Source organism: Enhydra lutris, unplaced genomic scaffold, assembly GCF_002288905.1.
Source record: "Enhydra lutris kenyoni isolate GAN:26980312 unplaced genomic scaffold, ASM228890v2 scaffoldscaffold24, whole genome shotgun sequence".
NCBI lineage: Eukaryota > Metazoa > Chordata > Mammalia > Carnivora > Mustelidae > Enhydra > Enhydra lutris.
Genome location: NW_019154108.1, coordinates 2,447,353 through 2,471,742, shown reverse-complemented (window position 1 = coordinate 2,471,742; position 24,390 = coordinate 2,447,353).

Here is a 24,390-nt window from a genome sequence, read left to right as displayed (position 1 = left end):
ATTAAGGAGTACACTTGTCTTGATGAGCACTGGGTGATGTAGGTAAGTGTTGAATCACTATTTGTACACCTGAAACTAATATTACGTTGTATGTTAACTATACAGAAATTTAAATAAAAAGAACTGGAAAAAATAAATAAGTAAATTTCCTGATCCCAGAGAAAATGGAATTAATTTTAAATAATTAATGCCCATTTTTCCCATTTCATAAACTTTCTGGTCATTTAACCCATTAGAGAAACATTTATGTTTGTTTTGTAATTTGGTGAATTTTCTCAAGTCATTTGGGGCAACGATTAGACCTAAGAGGAAGGAGAAGGGACGTAATTCTGCTAGAAGAGCTTCTGTCTCTTTGTAGAAACGTTTGTTTACAGCTTGCTGGGACTTGGTTGGGTGACAGTTACGGATATGGATTCTTGGTGCCTTGAACTAGTTCCTTCCCAGAAGTCTGTGCTTCCTCACGGGGCTGCTACTCGACATGTCTCCGCATCCCAACCGTCATAGAACAGTTTCCAATCCCAACCTCAGTGATCGGTTGATCATCGTTTTGAAGACTATACAGTGGTTTTAACCACTTTGTACAAGAACCTTGAGGGAAAACGTTCTGGGTGAATTATATTCCAGTACAAAAGGGTTGCAGTACAAAGAGGGATTAAAGAGAGACTGTCATGCCATCAGTCTCTGATGGTTCATTGAGGATCAGATAAAATAAGCCTGGAGAGTGTCTGGCAGATGGGAAATTCTCAACAAATGCTGGTTTCCTTACCTTCTCTCCAAGCTTTGGAGTTTGACCCAAAAAATGCCAATGACACGTTATTTTGGATGTTGTTATTTAAACTAAATTTCATGTGAGATCAATAGTCTCTAAATGAGAAGAAATTATAAAATAGCTTCTTTTTGTCTGATTATAAAAGAAATACTATGGTCAATGTATAATGTTTGGAACAGAAGGAAAGTGTAAAATGGCACATAAATGTCACCAGAGACTCTACAATGATCAACAAGTTGTTGTATGGACTTTTCGTTGTTCACTTTTGTCTTTCTTTTCTTTTCTCTCTTTCTAAAAAATTGGGGTCACAATATTTTATACTCTGGCTTCTGTAGTTGTGAATACATCATTAATATTTTCAGGTCATTGAATATTCTTATTTTTAACAATTGCATAGTCTACCATTTTGTGACTCTATTATTCTTTTAATGAATCTTTAATTTTTAAATATTTATATTATTTCTGATATTTACTCAATTATAAATAATAATCTGATAAAAACTATTATTCATGAATCATTGCTGATTATTTAATTAGAATAAAGTCCTAGAAGTTTTGACATTAAAGAGTATGCATACTTTCAAGAGTCTTAGAACATGTAGTTAAGGGGCTCCTGGGTGGCTCAGTGGGTTAAGCCTCTGCTTTTGGCTCAGGTCATGATCTCAGGGTCCTGGGATCCAGCCCCGAATTGGGCTCTCTGCTCAGCGGGGAGCCTGCTTCCCCCTCTCTCTCTGCCTGCTTCTCTGCCTACTTGTGATCTCTCTCTGTGTCAAATAAATAAATAAAATCTTTAAAATAATAACAAAATAAATAAAATTTTTAAAAGAGTATATATGCGTTTATGATACCCAGAATTGTACCAATTCATATTCCTGCCTGCAGTGTATGCAAAGGCTCATTTTCCAAGAGGAGAGCATTTCAAAACCAAATAAACAATAACTAGAGAGAATTCAACCCAGAGAATAAAAAAGTGGTAATGCAAACCGATTTTCTTCTCCCACCACACATCCGAATGTCTGGGTGGAAGACTGCAGGAGGGGAGCCGAAGAGACATCTACACACACCAGGTCTGGGGCAAATTCTTGAGAGAAAGAAAGAAAGAAGCAGCGTGTGGAAGGGTTTGGGCCCTCAGAAAGCTGGTAAAATGGAGTGGCAGGAGGGATGATATGCGATTCTCTGCATGCCATCACGTAGCCCCTTCCCTTCCTTTTACCCACAGAAAATGTCAGGATCTGGACCGCTTACAGCTCTGGATATATGGGAATGATGTTCCCCACATGGCTGAAGGGAAGTGGCTCAGACACGCACATTCCTGCGGCCAGCTGAGCGGTGTGGGCTTGCGGAATGCCTGTAGGTTTGAGGCAAGATGGCCACAGGGGTGGTGCAGCATGAGGCTGGTTTGGAATTGCTCTCCAGGTGTAGATGTTGACGCGGTTTTGAGCAGGAAAATTGGTTTCCAGACACATTGGCTATCTTTCTATAGGGGTTGGTCACACCATCTTTCTTCAAATCCTATTTTTTTAGGTTATTGAAAAGATACGTGTCAGTTGTACTTTCAAGTATTTTTAGAAAATTTCAACAAAGAAGAATAAAGATCTTTCATAAGCTTGTCACTTAGAGATAGGGTATCATTATTTCTTTTACGGTATATTTACTTCCAATTTTTTTTTATGTCCTTGTGTTTTTTTTCACATAATGAAAGCCAATTGTATGCACAGTTTTATGTCTTACTTTTTCACTTACATACATTATTGTAAGACATTGTGACATTTTATGCCATAAAACACTCTTTAAAAACCTGTTATTTAACAGACATCTAATACTGCATATTAATACATGCTAAATTATTTAAAATTCTCCCATTGTTAAAATGTTTAATTTGCTTCTGTTATTTTAGTAATATGTGTAATGCACAATGATGAACATCTTCTAACAGAAACCTTTGCTACATTTCTGATCAACTCCCTAAGATACATTTTTCTAGAAACATATATTATTTCCGAAAGAAGGAAATTTGATGACTAAAGCCAGAGCCAAAAAGCTTCTTTTTCTCTGTTTTCATTTACTTTCTGCCCATGTGTTATAGGGCCATCTTTTCCTTATGGGCTCTCTTTTTTGTTTTAAAATAATGGGCATTCTGTCAATGACCGCCCAGCTTCTAGATGATGCCTCCAACTCAGCTCTCTCAACCTGACTGTTCGTTATGTCAACCCCCCACAGTCATTCACCATGCCTAAAACTTTCCCCATGGACTGGGCTCCTTTCTAAGCAGACGACTCTCTGATTCTCAAGTTTCTCCAACTACCCCTGACACATCCTGCTTGGACGCTGGGGCTGCTTCCTGGAATGTGGGCTCTTCTCCCACAGATCTTGGATTTGGTCCCGACTTGTTTCACCTGTAATGGGACACCATAGGTGTGGTCCCCCAGAGCCTTCACCCTTGCAGTGCTCTCTAATCCTGCCCAGCAGGAGACTCACACCTGCATCACATCTACACCGAAGTCGAAGAGAAAAACACGCTGAACCATGTCCAGAGAGTCAGTGATCACAAAAACCATGGAAGTGGTTGAAATTTATGAATGATCACTCTTGAAGACGAAAGCAAAGAGAAGTAAGGCTACTGTGCCCTGGAACCCCACAAGAAGCACGTGAACTCTACTAACTGGAGTCTGAGGTTTCGCGTGAAGGGATAGAGGTTCTGGGTTTTAATCGTGTGACTTTAGGAAAACAGTTTCATCTTCTTGGGGGTCCTTCTACCACACAGAAAGGAGAGATTAATATTCCCCACTCCCTCACTATCACAATGTAATCTGCACAAACATAAAAACTCATACTTGGTGTTCTGTATTCTTCAGAGGAAAAGCAGTTGACAGATGGCCATTATTCCTAAAACTAGCACTCACAAAAATCTGGTGTTGCATTTGGCACTATTGACTAAATACATGACAATAATCTATCATTGGCATAGAAACTCCTTGAGGACATGACGCATGTCTAGAAGTACCTCTCCTTTAAGATCCGTCCCGCTAGGGTACCTCAAGTCCCCCACCCCCAACCCCTTTACCCCCCACCTTTTCCCTCCCCCCACTTAGCTCACTGGCTAATGTAGCCATGTTCTCGGCTTGAGGTCCCCGCCAGCACGACACCACGTGACATCTCATTATACTGAAATCTCAGCATCGGTTATTCATTCTAATAATAGAAATATAGTAGAAATCTTTGTCTCCGATCTGAAGCTTGTATCATTAGAATAACTAGCACTTTACAGAGCTTACAATCTGTAACCTTCACAATGACCCCTTTGAAAGAGGCATGATTCTGTTTTTAGTTTTACAGATGAAGAAACCGAGGCCGAAAGGGAGCAGAAGTATGGCCCAGCTGGGACTACACAAACCCCACAGACCAGGAGGCTCTGAGCTTTACGGCAAATGCCAGTCACTGCCTTGTGGAAGAAGCCATTTTCGCGTGTAGTTTGTCACTACGCATCCCACCTGGAAATTAGAACTAGGTGGTAACGTCAACGAAGAATGTGTTCAGTTCTAGGTTATAGACTCTTCCTTTTCGGGGGGGGAGTGAAACGGGCTGAGGCTTTTGGGGCTTGGCGTTTTGGTTTCGGCTGGTAAGACATTGCACATTTGCTGTGGACATTGCCCAGGGACTATGCCTCCTAACGCGAACACGCCGATCACACTGGAGTCAGGGTTTGGGAACTGCAACCTCTCTTTTCCTGTTTCAGATCTGGTCTCTCTTTCCGTGTATTTTTTTTTCCTTCATTCACTAGATACGTGCTGTTTTACATTTCTCAGACCTGAAGAACCAACTCCGCCAGGTGAATTTAATTTATTACTCTGCAAACCACATCACTATTATGTCTTTCCTCCTTTTTATTTTTCAAACGGGTAGCATTTCTACCGAAACATTCGTGTGACAAGTCTTTACGGAAAAACAATCTTTTGTTCAACGGTGCTTTAAGACATGCTCTTAAAAAAGAAACTAGTGGGTATGAAAATACATCCAAAATATCTCTATATGTGATTCATGTACTCAACATTTTTTTTTCTTGGCTAAAATGTTGAGGCCAGAAAATTTTATATGCCAATTAAAAATTATTAAAGCATTTTTCTAAGTTTGGATGTAACTCATCTCAGTAGAGCTTCGGGACAGTACTACGGGCAGACACCCAGAGTGTGTCTGAGTCTACGTTGCCGATGAGTCAGCTGTAGACTAAGTTCTCAGGAAATCTTCAGAGCCTACTGAGGACCTGTGGCTCCATGAGTAAGTGCCCCCACCTACAAGGAAATGGACTGAGGGAGCATGTGGGGCAAAGATAAGCCAAATGGGCAACTGAGGTCCAAAATTCGACACCAAAGAACAAGACCAGAGTCTTTTGAACCTAAAATTATTAGCATTATTGATATTTTTTTCTTTCCATTACTTTTCAAAAATGCACACTTCAACAAACTGGTTTGACCATCCACACAGTTGTATGTTACACTATAGATATCTGGTAGTCCTTAGACATCAGGACTACCGTCTTTGAGGACCTCGCACGTCCCCTCTGCTAGGGGAGAGTAGTCCTCAAATGTCCGTGTTCATGGGTTTTACCTGAGCAGGTCGTTAAAACGCAAATCCCCTGGGCCACTGCCAAAGATCTGGATCATTTGTTTGGGGAGGGGACGAGGCATCTTCCTTTTAACAAGATTTCAGGGTATTCTAGTGCAAGTGGCTCTTTGGATGCAATTTGAGAAGCAACTTTGCAACATATAAGGAAAAGGATGAGGTCAGGAGCAGGGGTAGAAAGATAGAAGAGACCTATTTATTCCTCAGTAAACTTCAAACTAAAAAGAAATATAGATTTTAACGTTATTGATAAATGATAATAATAACAGTTGTTATATGCCAGGCATCGTTTCAGACTATGTTTGTGTATTGGTTCAATGAATCCTCATCGATATTATTACTCCCATTTTACAGTTGAGAAGACCAATGTTCGTAAACATTAGCTAACGTGTCCAAGGGCAGGGACCGAGACCAGGCTCATTCCATAAACTAGCCCTTATTTCCTGCCCTGGACAACCTCACTAATTCTACATAAGCCACAGTATGGGCAACTCACTGTAAACGTTGTGAGAATGACACACCAAACTCCTTTAATGGGTCTGACGGGAAAGAAACTCATATTTAGTAAGTGCTCACTGAATGCCATAGTCCATATATTGTTTAAACTTAATCTTCATTGCCCAGGTATAACGCATCATTCCATTTGACCCTCGGTTTCCTTATCTACAAAGGCACAGTAAAATGCCTTGTCCCACAGGGGTCTTAGAGGATTGAACAAGCTAGGTCATGTCAGATACCTAATCTGGCACCCAGCAGCGAGCACTGGTAAATATTGGCTACTACTGTTGTCACCCTCACCTTTGATAGTTGAGGACTCTGAGGTTGATGCGAGTTACAGAACTTGGTCACGGTAACCCATGAGCAAGGTGTGGTGTTCAAACCCTTTTCCCTCTGACTCCCCCGTACATGTTCTGCCAGCACACAGCCTCGGGGGGAAGAGAACACCCTTTCGGAGTGATGACATGGAAAAGCTTCATGGACGGGATGGCCTTGCAGCATAGGTAGAGCTTCAGGGACAGAGCTGAGAGGAGGACACTCCAATTTTTGCCCGAGTTATTTAACCTTACTGAAAGTATAATTTAACAAAACCCCAACCTCTCAAGACTTCAACCTTCAGAACTTCTGCCAAAACAAATCTCAGGCAGATTAAAGAAAAATATCCCTGGATTCCTTCAAGATATGTGAAGTGTCCAGAGCAAGCTTGCATATTTAGAGTAGAACCGAAGACTGTAGCACCAGATTATGCGGCAGATGGGACACAGTGTCCCATGAGGTGGGTGCAGACACCCCCATGGGCTTGGGGTGTTAACATGAGCTTGCAAAGGATGTGCTCCCTGGGGCAGAGCTGCTACAAGCCCTTCTGGAGGAAACTTATAGCCCTTGGAGTTACACAGTTCAAATGTCTCATCCATGAATTGTCCCTTCAGGGCCAGGCCATCATGGAAGAAAGCCAGGACCCAGAAGCCTGGGTACATGGGGACGTGGGTAAAATCAAGGGGCCAAATGAGTGGGAAGGGTTTCTCCAAAGTCACGCAGCTGGAGGCAGGGGCAGGGCTGGAGCCTGCTGTCATGGCTCCCAGGCCCATCTGTGTTCCTTCCCAGCCACCACTCTGTCAGCCCCAAGACCTCTCTACAGAAGGGTGGCTGGCAGAGAGCACCTCAACTCTCCTGCCCCCAAGGGAACCCCAGAAAGAAAAGTGCTTTAGAAAGTTCCTTTTCTGGGGAACCCTCCTACACTGTTGGTGGGAATGCAAGCTGGTGCAGCCCCTCTGGAAAACAGCATGGAGGTTCCTCAAAAAGTTGAAAATAGAGCTACTCTGTGACCCAGCAATCGCACTACTGGGTATTTACCCTAAAGATACAAATGTAGTGATCCAAAGGGGCATGTGCACCTGAATGTTTATAGCAGCAATGTCCACAATAGCCAAACTATGGAAAGAACCTAGATGTCCATCAACAGATGAATGGATAAAGAAGATGTGGTATATATATGCAATGGAATACTATGCAGCCATCAAAAGAAATGAAATCTTGCCATTTGCAACGACGTGGATGGAACTAGAGGGGTTTATGCTGAGCAAAATAAGTCAATCAGAGAAAGACAATTATATGATCTCCCTGATATGAGGAATTTGAGAGGCAAAGTGGGGAGAGTAGGGAGGGTAAAAATGAAACAAGATGGGATTGGGAGGGAGACAAACCATAAGAGACTCTTAATCTCACAAAACAAACTGAGGGTTGCTGAGGGGAGAGGGGTAGGGAGAGGGTGATTGGGGTTATGGACATTGGGGAGGGTATGTGCTATGGTGAGTGCTGTGAAGTGTGTAAACCCAGCAATTCACAGACCTGTAACCCTGGGGCAAATACTACATTATATGCTAATAAAAATAAATAAATAAATGACCTTGCATGTGGGGGAAGAAAAAAAGAAAAAAAAGAAAGTTCCCTTTTCTGTCTCCTTAGAAATCCTGTTACCTCCTCTCCCTCCTTGGGAAACCGCCTTTGTTTTAGCATCCATCTGACAACTCCTTCATTTCCTCAGTTTACTCATTCATCCATTTGTTTAACAGCGTCTCTGGAGCCCCTGTCATGGGCCGAGCACTGCTCTGGCTTCTGCGGAGAAAGACCTGCAGAAAGAAGCGGACAACGTCTCCCTACACGGAGCCGACACTTCAGGGAGTCGAAGGGGCAGTACACTACAACGGGTTTGCTGAAACTGTGGTACGCTGGAAACAAGTGCTAGGGAGAAAACGAAGAGGAATGGCCATAGGAAGTCGATGGGAGGGTGATCGCAATGTGTGATTCGGAGTCTAGTAGCCAGTGAGGGCCTCCCTGAGAAGGTGGCTCTGGGAGAGGCTACCCCGCTCCTGGAGGGCACAGTTTTCCAGGCGAAGGGCAGCAGAGCGGAACCCGAGGTGAAGTGTCCCTGGGCCATGGGAGGAGCAAAGGGGCAGGTGACAGAAGGGTTGTGGCTTTGCTCTTGAGTGTCTTTGGGGAAGTCAATGGGGAGTTTCAAGCAGAAGAGCCCCTTGATGCGCCTGGGGTGTTTGGTTCAATGGAATGTGTTTTAAAGCAAACTGTAAGAAGACTGAGAGAGAGGGACCGAAATGCCAGATTGATTTCTTGTGACTGATGTGTCTTAAGTTTTAACAGGGTCACCTTGGCCATTGTGTGGACGGAGGCTGAAAGGGACTGAGTGGGAGCAGGAGGCCTGTCAGGAGGCTGCTGGGATTACCCGGAGCTCCTGAATCGACTACCGCCAGCTGGTACTTGCTGTTGTTTTTCAATGCTGACGCTTTTTCTGTAACCTCTGTTTCCTATGCTCTCTAGATTTTTCTTCCTCAGCATCACATGCATGAAACATGCCCCATCACGCAGTCTCACCACTCCATGTCCCTGCTAATTGTGAACAATGACCGCTCTGACACAAAGAACCACAGGTGAAACTTAGTTGACAGAATGGTAACTACTTCATCCTGGTTCTCTCAACACCCACTCCAGTCCCCTTTTCATGTGTCTTCCTGTACTTCAGAGGCTGGAAAAAGTGGAAAATAGAACGATATTTTCCAGATCTCCTTAGAGCTCTGGTTTCCAAGATGATTTGAGTTCTAGCAAGGAGACACACCACTGCAAGGCTTGGAGGCAGAAATGAGCAAGGGGAGGCAAGCAGAGAAAGATGGGATCTTCTAGGAAACACGGTGGGGGAGCCCACGGGTCGGCCATCATGCCTTCACAGGTATCGGCTGCCGAGCAATAAGGCAATGGCAGAGAGGCCCCCAAAATATCATTTCTCCTGGATGCATGTCCTGGACTGGTACCACCAAGCTTGCTTCCTTGGCCCTCTTAAAAATTCCCTAGGCTTCCAATACCCTGTAATGAAGCCTTTTTGATTGAATGAGTTCACGATGGCTGCAGGAGAGTCAGCCATCTCATCTGACTTTCAGGCTTTGGGAAGGAGAGGGAAACAAGAGCGATTTACAGTGTTCTGCTCCAATTCCAAGACTCCCTGGAAATTCCTCATGAAAAATTTCATTTACATCTCATTAGTCATAAAAACTTAGTCACATGGCTGCACGTACTTTCAAAGAAGGCTCGGAAATGTGGAGGTTTACCTGGACACTTTTCCATCTCAATAATAAAGGATTTCTGTTAGTAAAGACGCAGAAAAATAATGGGTTGTGAACAGTCAGCTCGCAGCCACTTCCACAAAGAGTATGAATTCTTTTCACGCTCCCAATACATATCATTAGATGGCTTTTCAGAAATGTTTACACTCTCATTACCATAGAAAATGAAAAACGTAACATGGGGAAAATGTACAAGTCCAAATGTTTAATTGTATCCATGAAATTGTCTCCTTGCATCAATAAAATTTTTCAATGACTATTTGATTGCCTAAAATATGCCAGGCTCTGTTCTAGAAACTGAGATGGAGGGACAAAACCCTGAAAGATCCTTCCTTGCACTGATGAAAATCATCCCCACAGGGACTGCATTTTCTTTGCTATAGAGCTCTCAGGGTGGGTCCATTCAATACTGATGACTGTCAACAAAAACTGTGATTTGGGTTTTACAATGGTTGATCTAAAGCATTTCTTTTTATATCCGTTGTTGGAACGAAGTCCGCAGTCTGCGGAAGCCGCTGAGGAACTGGGAGGCTCAGGTTCTGTTGCCAGGATGTGCTCGCTCGCAGGAGAACACTTCCTGTTCTCCATGGAGCGATAGGGTTAGGGATGAAGAAGGGAAGAGCCACAGAGAAGCTGTGTCATCCGAGGAGGTGATCCAGTTCATGGGGTACACGACACTAACAGTGTGGGGCGTACCTGAGAGGAAGGGGCAGCAGGACTGGAAGCAAGAAGAGGGGGGGGCGGGGGTGAGCTGCGGGGGAAGGGGGGGAGGGGGGCAGGAGTAGGTTCCAGAGAAAGGATCACAGTGGCAGCAGATGAGTCACATGGGGAAAGGCCCAATCATTTATGATTATCCTGATTTTTTATGATTTTATCCTGTTGGTCACGGAAATTATCAAACGCCTTGGAACAGGGACACATCATCAGAGCAAATGAAAGGATGAAGGCAGAGCCGTCAGCACATTGCTGGCAGCTGGTAAACACACATTAAGATGTTAGCTGCGACGATACTTGTTTTTGTAAATTCAATTTTTGTGGGTTTTTGGGTTTTTTTTTAAGATTTTAAGTAAGCTCTGCACCCAGTGTGGGGTTTGAACTTACAACCCTGAGATCAAGAGTCCCCGACGGAGCCAGCCAGGGGCCCTGATGATAACTGTTCTTATTCTTGATTACAAGCATGGCTGCGGCAGTGGCGTGGAGGCAGAAGGAGACAACACGAGAAAGAGGATTTGGAGAGCCCACAACAGCTGTGGCAGGAAGAAGACAGAGAAGAGAGAGCCAGGAGGACAAGGCAGGGCTTACTAGGAGAGGAGGCAGAAACGACGACATGGGAGCCTGACGTGTGGCAGGACCACGCACTGATGAAGGACGTACAGGCAGGGAACACATTTGCAGGGGAGGAGGAGCTGCCTTGAGGACATGCAGATAAGGATGACCCGTCATGTCCCCATCTTTTATTCCAACCTACAACAGCAGGGCCTTGTCACTTGTAGGAACCTGCTAGATTCCGCATCTCCATTGGAACAATGTAGAGACAAGATCCCCGGTCACATCTTTGCTTGCAGACTGGGCATTATTTCCTACTGGCTTGGAAACCTTTTAGCGAATGTACCAGAGGAAGCAGGACATCTGCTTGGGATCCTCTCACGGCTGCTTGTCACCGGAAGATGGTCCCCAAAATCAAGTGTATGACCCATTTGCTCTTGCCAGGAAGGGCGCGTGGGGAACCAGAAGAGCAGGGACGGCTCTTGCCTGGCCGCAAGGCAGAGAGAGCACCAGGTGTATGCCCACCTGGAGATAGATCTGTATTTACACCAGCTATTTTGTAAAAGCAGGGGGAGTTGGAAATTAAATACACATCATCAAATTCTGTTTTACTTGCAGCCCATTTATTTTTAGGTCCAGTGTAATTGCTTTCAGACCTTGAGCTTGCCTAGTTAGTTTTGCTGTTGGCTCTGCAGCATGACCTGTTCAATGAGACCCAACTATGGGTCCAGGGAAAACAATGTCCTGCCTCCTCTGGCACCCAAGTGGGTGAAAAGCGAAGCCCACCCCAAAAAGAAGAGAGTTAATGTTGTGGCACTTCTGTGAAGCTGTCCCTCACTCACCCAGGCCACCTGATTATATTAAACCCAGATCAACCCCCTCTCTTCACCCTCACACTCCAGAAAGAGCTTCTAGCCTCCCTTAACAATGTCAGTGTGCTGTGTAGCAAAGGGAGTCAGATCTGAATTGAAATCCCATGTCCAATCCTTGGGAGCTCCAAATTAACTCGATCCCCCAGAGCCTTCAGTTTCCTCACATGTAACATGAAGCTAATAGAAGGACTTATCTCACAGAATTGCTCAAAGATGGAATAAAGTAACACAAGGCATGAAAAAGTCACAGTACGCTACCCGGTATTCGGTAAGTACTGGGCAGAGCAGTCCATAAGTGCTACATCTGGTGAGACAGACGGACAGAACAAAAGCGTGTGCTCAGTGTGCCCAGGACATCCTGGCCAGGCAAGGCTATACAAGTTCCCAGTAATAAATAACGGAGCCTCAACTATAAACAGTGTTAATCAGAGCCAATATTCCAAACAAAGCAATGACTTCGGCCATCCATGGTCTTTCTGTGATGGGAGAAACAAGACATAACTATTTTTACAGCAGTTCCCACCAATTATTTTTAAAATATATAAAATCTGATGTTTTCATCAGGCAAATCAGTTCATTCTGGGTTCTTGTCTCCAGCAGAGACAATTAAAGCTTTGCAAGAAAGCACTGCCCGCTGCCTCTCTCTCTCTCTTTCCAGAACACTTCCTGTCCATGTGCTAAATCCTCCTTATTCCCTGAAGACTATACCTGTCAAAACTCCAGGACTTAACACAGGAGATTCAATTACCTTTTTATTATTCTCTTATCTTATGTTGCCATGTTATTATACTAGAAGAATTTCAACCACCCAAACACCATCTAAACCCACGTAAATGTAATTTGCAAGAAAACTCCTGACGAGTCCCTTCAGGCCTGTTTGATACAAGCTTAGTTACAAGAATATATTTTAAATGATTCTATTTTTCTGGCTAAAATTTCACATTGGCTCTGTGTTTATATAAGAATGTGTTTGCTCCCTCCAGGGAATAGGACTTTATCCTCCATATTTCCTCTGGGGTGTAGCACTATAATGGACCAGTGGTTTTGACGACTTCCCGAAGTTCTTGCTCCTGGAACACATGATGTGGAAAAGACTTAATGCAGGGGCAAAAGCCAGGAGAGGAATGCGTTGAGAGCACTGGCGTTTTCAATGCTAAGCCTCTAAGGAGTTGGAGCAGCAGTACCAAGAGAGTTTAGCAGATCTGGGAAGACATAGAAATTAAATATCTTTTCTGAGGAGCAAGTGATGTTCTTAAAATGGACAGAGCAAGTCCCACACAGGCAAGTCTCCAGGCTTCCTCATTTCCAGTTCATCTCTTACTCTGCTGCTCAATCTGCCTTTTCCCAATGCAGATGGGATCAAGTCAGATCCCTACAGAAACTCCTGCAGGCTTGTAAGGAAAGCATTAGCCTGGACCATGAGCCCAGAACATTGTACCTTTCCAGCCAACCTACTGCTGCTGTTCCTCACACCTCGTGTCCACCCAAACTGAACTTTTCTTTCCCCGAATTTACCAGGATTTGCTCTCCCCCAGGATTTTGGACTGGCTCTTTGTTTTGCCTGGCGAAATCCCATCCATTTGTCAAATCTCAGCTTAAATACAATCTCTTCAAGGAAGACTTCTGAATGCCTGAAACTGACATGGTCTCTTCCTTCCCTGTGTTCTTGGATACTTTGTATCCGGTCTCCACTCTAACACCCAGGCTCATCTGTAGCTACTTCTTGTATGTCCATTTCCACTACTGGTGACATCTTCAAAAGTAGGAAGCATGTTTTTACAAATTTTATGTATCCCAGTGTTTCAAAAATAGTGACTGAATTAAAGAATGAATGGATGGCCCATCCCAATGGAAGCATCCCATGATACATCTGAGAGGAGATGGGATTAAGGAGGTACTCAGCTTTTCCCTCCACATTGTCTGGACTATTCTGCAGACTGAGTTATTTTGCAGAGGGTTTCCTGGGAACAGATAACAACAGACTCCGAGGGAAAGATCCTCTGTTCACAGAAATGCAGACACCCCTGAAAGAGACCTTTCAGGTTGCTGACCTTTTCCCATCGTGAAAATTTACCAAAGAGAGGACAGCATCGCAAAGTGTCCTTGATGAGAACGGAGGGGAAACGTGCAGAAGAAAACAAGGCACAGAGATTCTTTTGCAGAAAAATCATAGCTCTGTGGGCCGGGAAATTCTTCCACTTAAGAGTCATATGCTCTGGAATGTGCAAGGGGAAATAGTCTCAGTAGGGTCTTGACTCAGCAAGGCCTGGAATTGATGTTGGGGGCTGCTCTGCAAGGTCCTAGGGCATTTCGATTCGCAGTGGTCTGAGCCCAAGTGCACACGCCAGCACGCATCGGTACAAGCCTTAAATCAGAACCACCCGTCCACCCCCTCCCCTCTCCCTGGCTCCAAGTCCTCCCTCCCAACCTCCCCCTCCTCTACTGCAGGCTCATTAAAGCCTTTCCCAGTGCAGAGACACTGCATTTTAGGGACTGGTGGAGTGTTTGATATTTTCCACTCTGCGTGTCAAGGCCATTTACAGTCGGCGTCAGAATGTTATGTCGGTCTGAGGAGGTACTTTGAAGTGTTTGTGGTGGAGGCCACATGTGCAGGCAAGATGTGCCTCCTCCCCGTCCCCGAGGTTCCTGCTCAGCTTTCCCAGCATCATGTGACAATGAACAACACTGCTTAACCCTTTACTTCTTGTTGCAGCTGGTTATAGTACTACTACTGCCATTATTATTATTATTATTATTATTGTTATTTGAAAGGCACTTCATCCTTCCAGAGCTCAGCTTTGGAGATGCTTGGGAGGCCTCTCTCCTGGACTTCTGGTCACCCCGTATTGGCCTTCTGTGGCCGTATCTGCTACCACTCTGCATGAACTTCTGTGTGGAAATGCATTTCCAAAGTCTACACACAAAGCAAATGCATACGTCTTAATACTGCCCAGATGGTGAAGCAGTGGGTCTCTTGACACTTTCATAGAAACCCAGAGCCAATTCAGAGATGCGCAGTCACCTCCAAAAGCAGGGGCCCCAAATGAAGCCACTGGTTTTTCACTTAACTCAATGATAATTCACAGGTGGCCCATCAGAAGTTACTTGGCCCATTCTGTGAAAGTCTGGGACCTGAAACTCTGAAAACAAAACAAACATGAGACTTGGGGAGGAAATATTATCAGCTGACCTAAGGGTCTTACTCAGCTCCGTGGTTTGGCTCACGCAGTGGAGCAGGGCTGAGACTGATGACCTCCAAAGCTTCTCTCAGCTCGGAGGTATGGCAATGCTCAGCCCGCTGCGGGCCTGGAAAGATCTTGGATTTGGCAGGACGGGCTGGGTGGAGACAGAGGTCTCCTCTCAGAGATAATGAATGTCTGTGTCTCTTGGGATCAGTTTGTATTCACAAAGCACTTGGCAATCCAGTGGAAACAAAAGAGTTTTTAATGAACATAACTCACTTTTAAGCACTCAAAGACTGAGACCTTTTGGCAAAGGTGCCTTGGGCTCTACTCCATCACCTAGAAGGGTCTCTGGGTTTGTTATATATCGAATTATCTCCTATGATAATAGCCATGCTTCTTTATTTTAATTTAGGGATCTGAAGAAGCGACATCCTTAATATTAGACTAATAAAATATTAGTAACAGTTACAATGCGCAAGGCAAGCATAGGTAAAATCATATCTTATTTAACGCTCATAATAACCTTATGAAATAAGTCTCTTATCAGCATCTGAAACACAGAGAAGTTAATAAGGTGCCAGAGGTCATATTAGAAAATGAAAGATATGGGACACAGACCCAAAACGTCCTGAGTCTAATTAATATTTCTGTTGCCAACCTCAAAAGCACAATTCTGCCTGTTCAAGGTCAGAGAGAGTGAACTTTTCATCTCCTAGCACAACTCCTGGGATGCCACCTGCCCTTAACCCACGTTTTCCCCAGCTCTGCATCACGCGTGTTTCATAAACCCCTACTGGATGAAGGAATGAGTGAATGGCACTTAACAAGCCTGGGAAAGGCACCGAAGCCTAAGGCAACATCTCTCCATTTCTGTAATGAAACCCTGCCCTGGGACATCCCCAACACAAACAGGACACTTTCCCAAAGCAGCCCCGGGATTCAAATCCATTGGAGCCAGGAATCCATGTTTCCCTGCCCAGAATTCCTTGCCCAGATCACTTAAACTCACAGGCTTCCTAAACCTCTTTATTCCTATGCCACAGGCTCTAAGCTTTCCTGGCCTGCCAATAATTAGGCACCAAGAACGTAGACTGAAGAAAACACTGACTCGCATAGTTTGTTCAAATAACTTTGCCTTTGTATTTGCTCTGCATGGGGTCCGGTCTTTGCTCTCCTGTGAAGAGTCTTACTGATGTGAGAGGCAAGAAGTGACCAAAGGGGAGAGCTGATAGTGTTGTGTTGCAAAGATGTCTTATCTTGTAAGTGGTTCCCAGGAGGGCCTCTGGCATGGGAGCAGGAGAGCAGTTTGCCAATTTTTTTTTTTTTTTTTTTTTTAACATTGATTGGAATGAGAAACCTTTCCGGTCACTGTGTCCTGAAAATAAAATGTTTGATGTGGAATAGTGTCAAAGACTTGTGACCCCTAAAAACCCTACTGGGCTCAATGCTTCAGTCATGTTTTCAATCAAGAATTTCAACCTTGAGGGGTGGCTCAGTCGTTAAGCATCTGCCTTTGGCTCAGGTCATGATTCCAGGGTCCTGAGATCAAGCCCCACATGGGGCACCCTGCTCAGCGGGAAGCCCGCTTCTGCCTCTCCCACTTCCCCTGCTTGTGTTCCGTCTCTTGCTGTGTCTCTCTATGTCAAATGATAAATAAAATCTTAAAAAAGAAAAAAGAAATCACTACCTTGAGTTCCCTCTGTGCCTCTGACAGTGGAGACCTCAGGGCAGTGTCCTTTAAAAACGAGGAGCTTCTCCCTTTCTATGGCTCTTTCTCTTAAACAGAAACTCATTTATTTTACCTCCAATGTACCAGAAAGAAAGAGATACATTTTTCTTTTGCTGAATACATTAATCCAAGCATTTTATTTGTTTTAGAGTAGAGCCGGTAGTTGATTCTCACAGGAGAGGCAATTGGCAGTTAAATCAATTTTAAATTAAACATTTGTCATGATTCAGCCTACTCATAAAATTTTAAAAAAGAAAAGAAAAGAAACCAACAAAACTTAAAGGTCCGAACTAACAGGACTAAGACCGGCTTGCCTTTGAAATTAACAGAGACCGTTGGTGGTTCTTTGTCTGCTCGCCAGAATTGCTACCAAGATATTTAACTTTGTTTTGATTCTTTTATTGTTGTTTATCTTTCATTTCCTTCTACACTTGCCTGCTTATGTCTTCTTTCTCCCTCTTGCTTCCTATTTTCCCTTGCTCACTGACTCGTATCTTTTACTCTTTATGTCCTCCAACTTTTTCTCCCTCAGTATCGAATGCTTCAGACTTAAAGTACAGTGGGAAGCAGGTGGGAGATAATGTACTTTTTAAAAGAGTGTTGGTGCCAAATCTCTTTATTTCCCTTCAAATCAGCTCCCTCACAGCTTCCAGCAGAGCACCCAGTTTTCCTGGGCTCTTGATTTCCCTCTGTCTTCCTTGCTTTTCTCCTGGTTCCTTGCTTGTCTATCTCTCCAATTTCCTCTGCTTCCTTTCTAGATGGAACAAAAATGGCTCTTGAGTGCTACATAAATGCTAAATACAATACTGAGCCCTTTAAAGTATGTCATGTAATCATAACTGGAATCCTAAACGAGAAATGAGTCTCTTACTTCACTTAGGTAAGTGAGGAATCAGGTGTCTTGCCCAAGCGAGGGAGTAAGTGGAATCAGGACTCCACTCCACAGTTCCATGCTGTCTTTACAGATGGGCTCTCCGTCCTCCATTCCTCCACTGAACAAGCCTGATGGTCTGAATACCCTGGGAGCATGGTTTTCAATTTAAGGTCTGAATCCCTGGGGCTTGAGATCTTAATACTTGGGCTCAAGTTTCCTCGGAGTATGATTTTGGCAAGGGTGTGCTAAGAGGAATGATAGGGACGTAAAATGGTGCAGCTGTTTTGGAAAATTGTTTTCCATTCCTGAAAATGTTGAGCAAAGAGTTGTCATTTGACCCAGCAATTTCATTCCTCGCTATATACCCTCAAAAAATGAAAACACATGTTCATGTAAAAACCTGAACATGAATGTTTATAGCAGTGTGACTTGTAATAGCTAAAGAGTGGAAATTCCATGACTGTCCATCACCCGATGAGTGGATGGACAAATGTGGTATATCCATACAATGGAATATTATTCCCCAATGAAAACAAATGAAGTAGCAATACATGGTACATCATCGATGAACCTTACAAACATGAAGCTATGTGTTCCCTCTCTCACTGTGTCTCTCTCTAATAAGTAAATAAACTCTTAAAAAAAAACATGAAGCTAAGTGAAAGAAGCCAATTAGCAGAGACACATAGTGTTTGGATATGTTTGTGAGAAATGCTCAGAATAGACAAACCCGTACAGATCATTGATTAGTAGCTGTGTGGGGCTGGGGTGGGAGGGTGGCAGGACATTGGGAAATTACTGGTAATGCATATGGAGTTTCTCCTTGCGGTATTAAAAAGTTTCTGAAATTAAGTTGTGGTGGTGATTATACAACTTTGTGAATATACTAAAAACCACTGGGCTGAACGTATTGAGTGCAGGAAATGTCCTCTAAGTAAATTACAGTGTTAAGGGTGCAAAATAAATAAGTATGACATAATCTCTACACCAGAGGGAAGAAAGAAAAATAATAATCCATACATACTGATATTTAAAAATGCCAATGCACCAATTTAGTTAACTGGACAAAAGTTATGAATAGGTAACCCAGCAAACAGGAAACATATACATGCTCCCCACCGAGCAGAGAGCCAGATGCGGGGCTCGATCCCAGGACCCTGAGATCATGACCTGAGCCGAAGGCAGAGGCTTAACACACTGAGCCACCCAGGTGCCCCAATTTCCTTCTTTTTTATATCCATCTTTAATATATTATTTCAAAATCATTTTTAAATTGCTTTATTATATTCATTTAGTTGAGAGTGAATTCATCACAATTACTGAATACACTGACTGATGTTGACTGTTGAATATTAGTTTCTTTAACATGCTTTAGAATTTTAGTTTGTAAGCTCATCTTAGATGGAAGTCAGTCTCTTATTTCTCACAGTGAGCTTAGCTCTCGTCCTTTGTCATGTATGGGGCCCTTTATGTTCTTTATACCTCATAGGAGTCAAATTTCTTTGAGGCTGTTTCTAGTCCCAGAGTCTGGCAGGCCTGTGCTTTCTTCCTGATTGTTGTTTTGCTTCTTATTATTTATCAGCAAATATATCTAACATTTGTTAAAATGTATTTATATATATGTAACATATGTAATACATAAATAATATAAATAAATACTGTATAGATATATAAAATATATAATATATTTATAGTTTTAACATTGTTTTACTGCTTTAAGAGCAGCTGTACCTTTTAAATGTATATACACAGAAATCTACTGTTGCTAAGTCTTCAGAGCAGAGGAGTGGGACTTTAAAACTCCACCTTGACTGGAAATGCACTTACTATTTCTTCTTTTCTTTTATCTTCTAATTATGAGACCCAAAAAATACATGAAGGTTCAGAACATATTGTATTCACTTATGTACCACTGGTAAGAGAAAACATGCTAATTTTTTGTTTATTGCCTCAAGTCTTTCTTTCATTTTTAACTATTTCAGATGATGTTGAAATCATGTAAACTATTTCAGATGATGTTGAAATCCCTCCATCCTTCCCCGCTCTTGCAAAGTAACAATTATTTTACACATGATGCTTCTGTTTCCTGTATATTTAAGATACATGTAACAGGTGTTCCTATATGTAAACATATATTTCCCTGTATGTTTAACAAAGATATCCCAGTGTGTTCCCATTTTTAAAATTTTGAATGGATGAATTATTCCATATAAATACAAAACTCTATTTTATTGTGACTTAAGTTTTGAGATTCAGTAACATATGGGAGTTTCATAGCATGTATTTCCCTATTGCAGAACTGGTAGGTTGTTTTCACTTTGCTGATATTAAAAATGGAGCTAAGACAATCATCCCTGGGCATGTCTCCTTGCACTTAGGTGTGTGAGCTTCTGTAGGACTTCAAGAAGTACACTTGCCGAGTATTGACATGTTTAACTTGAATGTTGCAATGATTCAACAAAGTAGTTGTACTATAGTAGAATCCCAAACCTGTGTGGGGGGTTCCCAGTTCACATCTTTGCCTTCATTGGTGTTATCAGATATTACATTTTGCCTTTCTGGTGGGCATTAAACATTATCTACTTATTTGTAGTTGGAATTTTCCTGATTCCCAGTTAGGTTGGGCATCTGTTAGGTTTTTTTAAACCAGTTAGGTTTTTTCATCTGTTTAATAGCTAGTTGAGTTTCTTTCTCTGGAGAATTGTTTTTTCATGCCCTGTACTCATTTTCCTGTTAAATTTTTATCATTTAACTTTATATTCACTATTTATATATTCTGCATAAACATGACAAATTCTTTTATTTATTTATTTATTTGACAGAGAGGGAGAGAGAGATCACAAGTAGACAGAGCAGCAGGCAGAGAGAGAATGGGAAGCAGGCTTCCCGTTGAGCAGAGAGCCCGATGCAGGGCTCCATCCCAGGATCCTGAGATCACGACCTGAGCCAAAGGCAGAGGCTTAACCTACTGAGCCACCCAGGCTCCCCAAACATGACAAATTCTTTGTCAGTGTTTTAGTCAATAGTGTTTCATAATGAAATATAGTTCTTTCTTTTTGGGCACATGGAAAATGGAATTTCCCGGCCTCCTTGGAATTGGGTAGAACCATCCAACTAGTTCTGCTAAATGAATTCTGAATAGAAGTGGTGTGGATCACTTCTAGGTTAGAGCATTTACTTAACTGCCAGTATAAACTTCCAGAATTTTCTTTCCCTCCAGCATGGTTCATGGCAATGGTCAAGATGTTGGTGCTCCTATAACCAGGATCTCTGGGTAACTGCAGTGCGTAGCATTCCCTGTTGACTAGCAGTGTCCACGCGACATGACCAAGATATATACCTGCATTGTTTTAAGGCACTGGACCTGTTGGAGCACTGGACCTGTCATTCTGTCATAACCTAGCTTATCCTAATGTACAGGATTCGTTATACATGTTATAAATTACTTTTCTCCATCTGTATCACACTTAATGTTTTAATTTTAATGTAATCAAATATATCAATTTTTTCTTTATTATTTTTGCCTTTTAAAATTGTGTTTTATAAATTCTTTTCTCTTCAAAGTCATAGTTTCTTCTAAAAAGTTTTAAAGATTTCATGTTTTGGAATTTATTTTTGTGTATGATATAAAATATTAATTTAATTTTGATTTTATATGTAGATGATCAATTTTATAACTCCCATTGATGGAATAGCTTAACCTTCCCCCACTGCTTTATAAGGCTGCCTTGATCCATATCAACTTTCCTTAAATGCTTGGACATGTATCTGAGCCGCTCCACTCTCCATTTGTCAACTTTGTACCATTACCACACAATCTTTGACATTTTTTTAGTGAAAATCTCTGCTTTTGACTGAAAATGTATTATTTTGCTTTTAGTTGTGTATATTTAGCTACTATATAAGATTTTAGTTTGGCAGTTATTTTCCATCAGCACTTTAAAAATATTGCATTTTCTTTCAATTTCTATTGTTGCTACGGAAGCACTTTAATTGCTATTGCTTTGTAGATAATCTGTCTTTTTTATCTGGTTGCTTCAAGGATTTGGTCTTTGTCTGTGGTGTTCTGCAAATTCACAACAGCTGGTACAGGTATGACTTATTTTTATTCATTTGTTGAAAGTTATTGTGAAGCTTAGATGTGAGGATTCAATATATTCATTGATTCCAGAATATTTTGAAACACTTTTTCCATTCTTTTGTTCTTCTATCACTGCAATGAAATAAATGCTACGCCTTCTCATTCTATCTTCCATGTCTCTCAATTTCTTGTATGTACATGTATTTTTTGTGTGTCATTAATTATCAATCTGTGCTACATTTTAGAAATATTCTTATTTCTCATGCTACTCATTTCTCTTCAGATACTTCTTGTCTGTTGTTTAAACTGTTCATTGAGTTTTAAATTTCAATAACTTAAAATTTTTCCTTGAATTTTTTCAGTTGGCAGTTTCTTTTCATGCTTTACTTATTTATTTGACTTTTACTTATTTTTGTATACTTCTAGCATAGTCATTTTAATTAGCAATAATCGCACCTCAGATAAACCTCATTGGCTACAATACTGCCACTGCGCAAAGCTTAGCATAGTCATTTTATAAGTCATATTATTGTCTAGTTATCTCAAGTTCTCAGGGATTCCAAGCTTGCTGTTTGCCATATTTGCTATTTTTCACTCACACCAAACTGTTTCTTTCAGTGTTCTGTAATTTTTAATAGGAGTGTATCCTTAAATAGGATGGGTATTTTTTTTCTCCTAAGAATCCTCTGTACCTGTGGATGGAATTCCCGAGTAATTTAATGTTTGCATCTTCCAAGTGACCCAGGAGTATCACTAGCCATTGATCAATTTTACTATTATTTTCTAGGGCTAGAGTTTTCTAGATCACGTAACATACAATTTCAAATCTCAAACACCTGCCAGAAAAAGTAACATATTTACAAATTACCAGGAGAGACTTCCTTGCCATGTCTGTATATCTATGGTAATTTTTTTTTCTATTCCATCCTTTAATTAAAGATTCAAGCCTTTTTAAGCTCTGGATCTGTTCAGATGGTCTTTGTTTTCATTCCCTGTTTTATATGGTTCCAAGGCATCAGCATCCATCTCTGTAAGGATGATAGAAATTATGTCCCTGGTATAATTAGAGGCACACACCGTACACATTCTACCATTTTTCCTTTCCCCAGTGGTTTTCAGTCTTCCTTCTGATTCTGGCAACTGTGGATTGTCCATTCTCAGCTATGACTTCAAGAGAACATTTGAATGTTTGAAATATGCAATATTTTATCTAGGCTTTCTATGTTTTTGTATTAGATAAGTTTACAGATTATACTGTCCATCAATTTCCTAGAACTGTAATTACTCAATATTTTTAAATCATATGTCTTAAGATAGAGAAGAAGAGAAATTCCATTTTGCGTTTATTATAAAACAAAGCAAAAGAATCATACTTCCCTGGACTACTTGTATCTGACCATATTTATCTTTCATAAAAGTCAACCAGACATAGCTAAGCTACTTCATTTCCTAGTGTTAAAAGAATTTCCAGAGCTTTGATTTTACCAGTATGAAGATACTTTTTAGAATATCAAATAGTCACTGAATCTCATTCTATGTTATACCCTAAGATTGCTTAGATTGAATTTTAAGACCTCCCACTTAGAAGTTACATAATCTTGGACAAATAACTTAGTAGTATATGGGAACAAAAATCGTATCTATCCCAAAACATTGTTGAAAGAGATAAATGAAATACGAAAGTAAAAAACTGAAGTCCAGTGCCTGGTCATAGAAATCACTGAGTAAAAGTAAGCAATATTACTACTGCTAGTAGTAATTAATAATAATAATAATAATAATAATAATAACAATAATAATGTGGAAGTAGTATTTGGTCCCCAAATTCCAGATGGTCCTGAAGAACCAACTACATTTCGTTCAAAAACAGTTCGTTTATGACACCAAATTTTCTACACATTTTTATAGAAATCCTGGCTGTCATAGTGAGGAATAAGATTAAAGTGCTTGCTTTAGCATCCTTTTTAAAGCTAAGTTAAAGCCTTAAATTATTACATATGTGACTCTAGATTTTTCTTTTTATTGTTTAAATTAATTCACATTAGGGATAAGCACTGAGAATGGCACCTGGCACTGGGCACGTGTCTGTTTCCCTCTTGTTATTATTACTTGTATTGGCACAAATCTAAGTCTGTATTTTCAATTTGGTATATAGAAGGAAGTTAGTAAATACATTTGAGCTACTCAAAACTAATCACTATTTGATTATTTGATCATACAGAAGGCCTTTCATGAAGAAATTAGGTCAATCCTCCCGAGAATGGTCACCACATTTTCTTGGCCATACTATACACAGCACACTTGGGAACTGTTCACATGAAAGCCTTGGCGAGTAGCTTTGTCTTAGTGGTCTGGAGCTGATTCTGAGATTGGAAAGATTATAAACCAGTATAGTATATGCCAGGCACTCAGCATAAGTCAGCAAATGTACCTACTATTCCAGAAGGCGAGATCAAAAATCTTGGCCAGTAATCCATATTGACTATTTTATCTCATGGATGAAATTGATTTCAGTAGATTTCATCTCAAAATACTTTGTAAAGTCCCCATTTTTATCTCACATATTCTGGTGCAACTAGAATACCTCTTTGCCAATTTTTTGCAATACGGAGTTCTAGATAATCTTTGTGAAGGGCAAAATGAAAACTTAATTGAGTGTCATATCCAAAACTAAATCTCATCATTTTGGGGAAAAAAAAATCAGCTAGAAGAATGCTGTGTACAATATGCAACTCAGATCCACTATAAATTTTGGAAATCCTTCCTGCCTGGAGTCTGGAAAAACCCATTACCTGAAAATTTTAAGTATTTTTCTGCCTCCTGGAAAGGGGCTTGACTTAAAGTTTGAGGCGATGTATCCCTTTGAC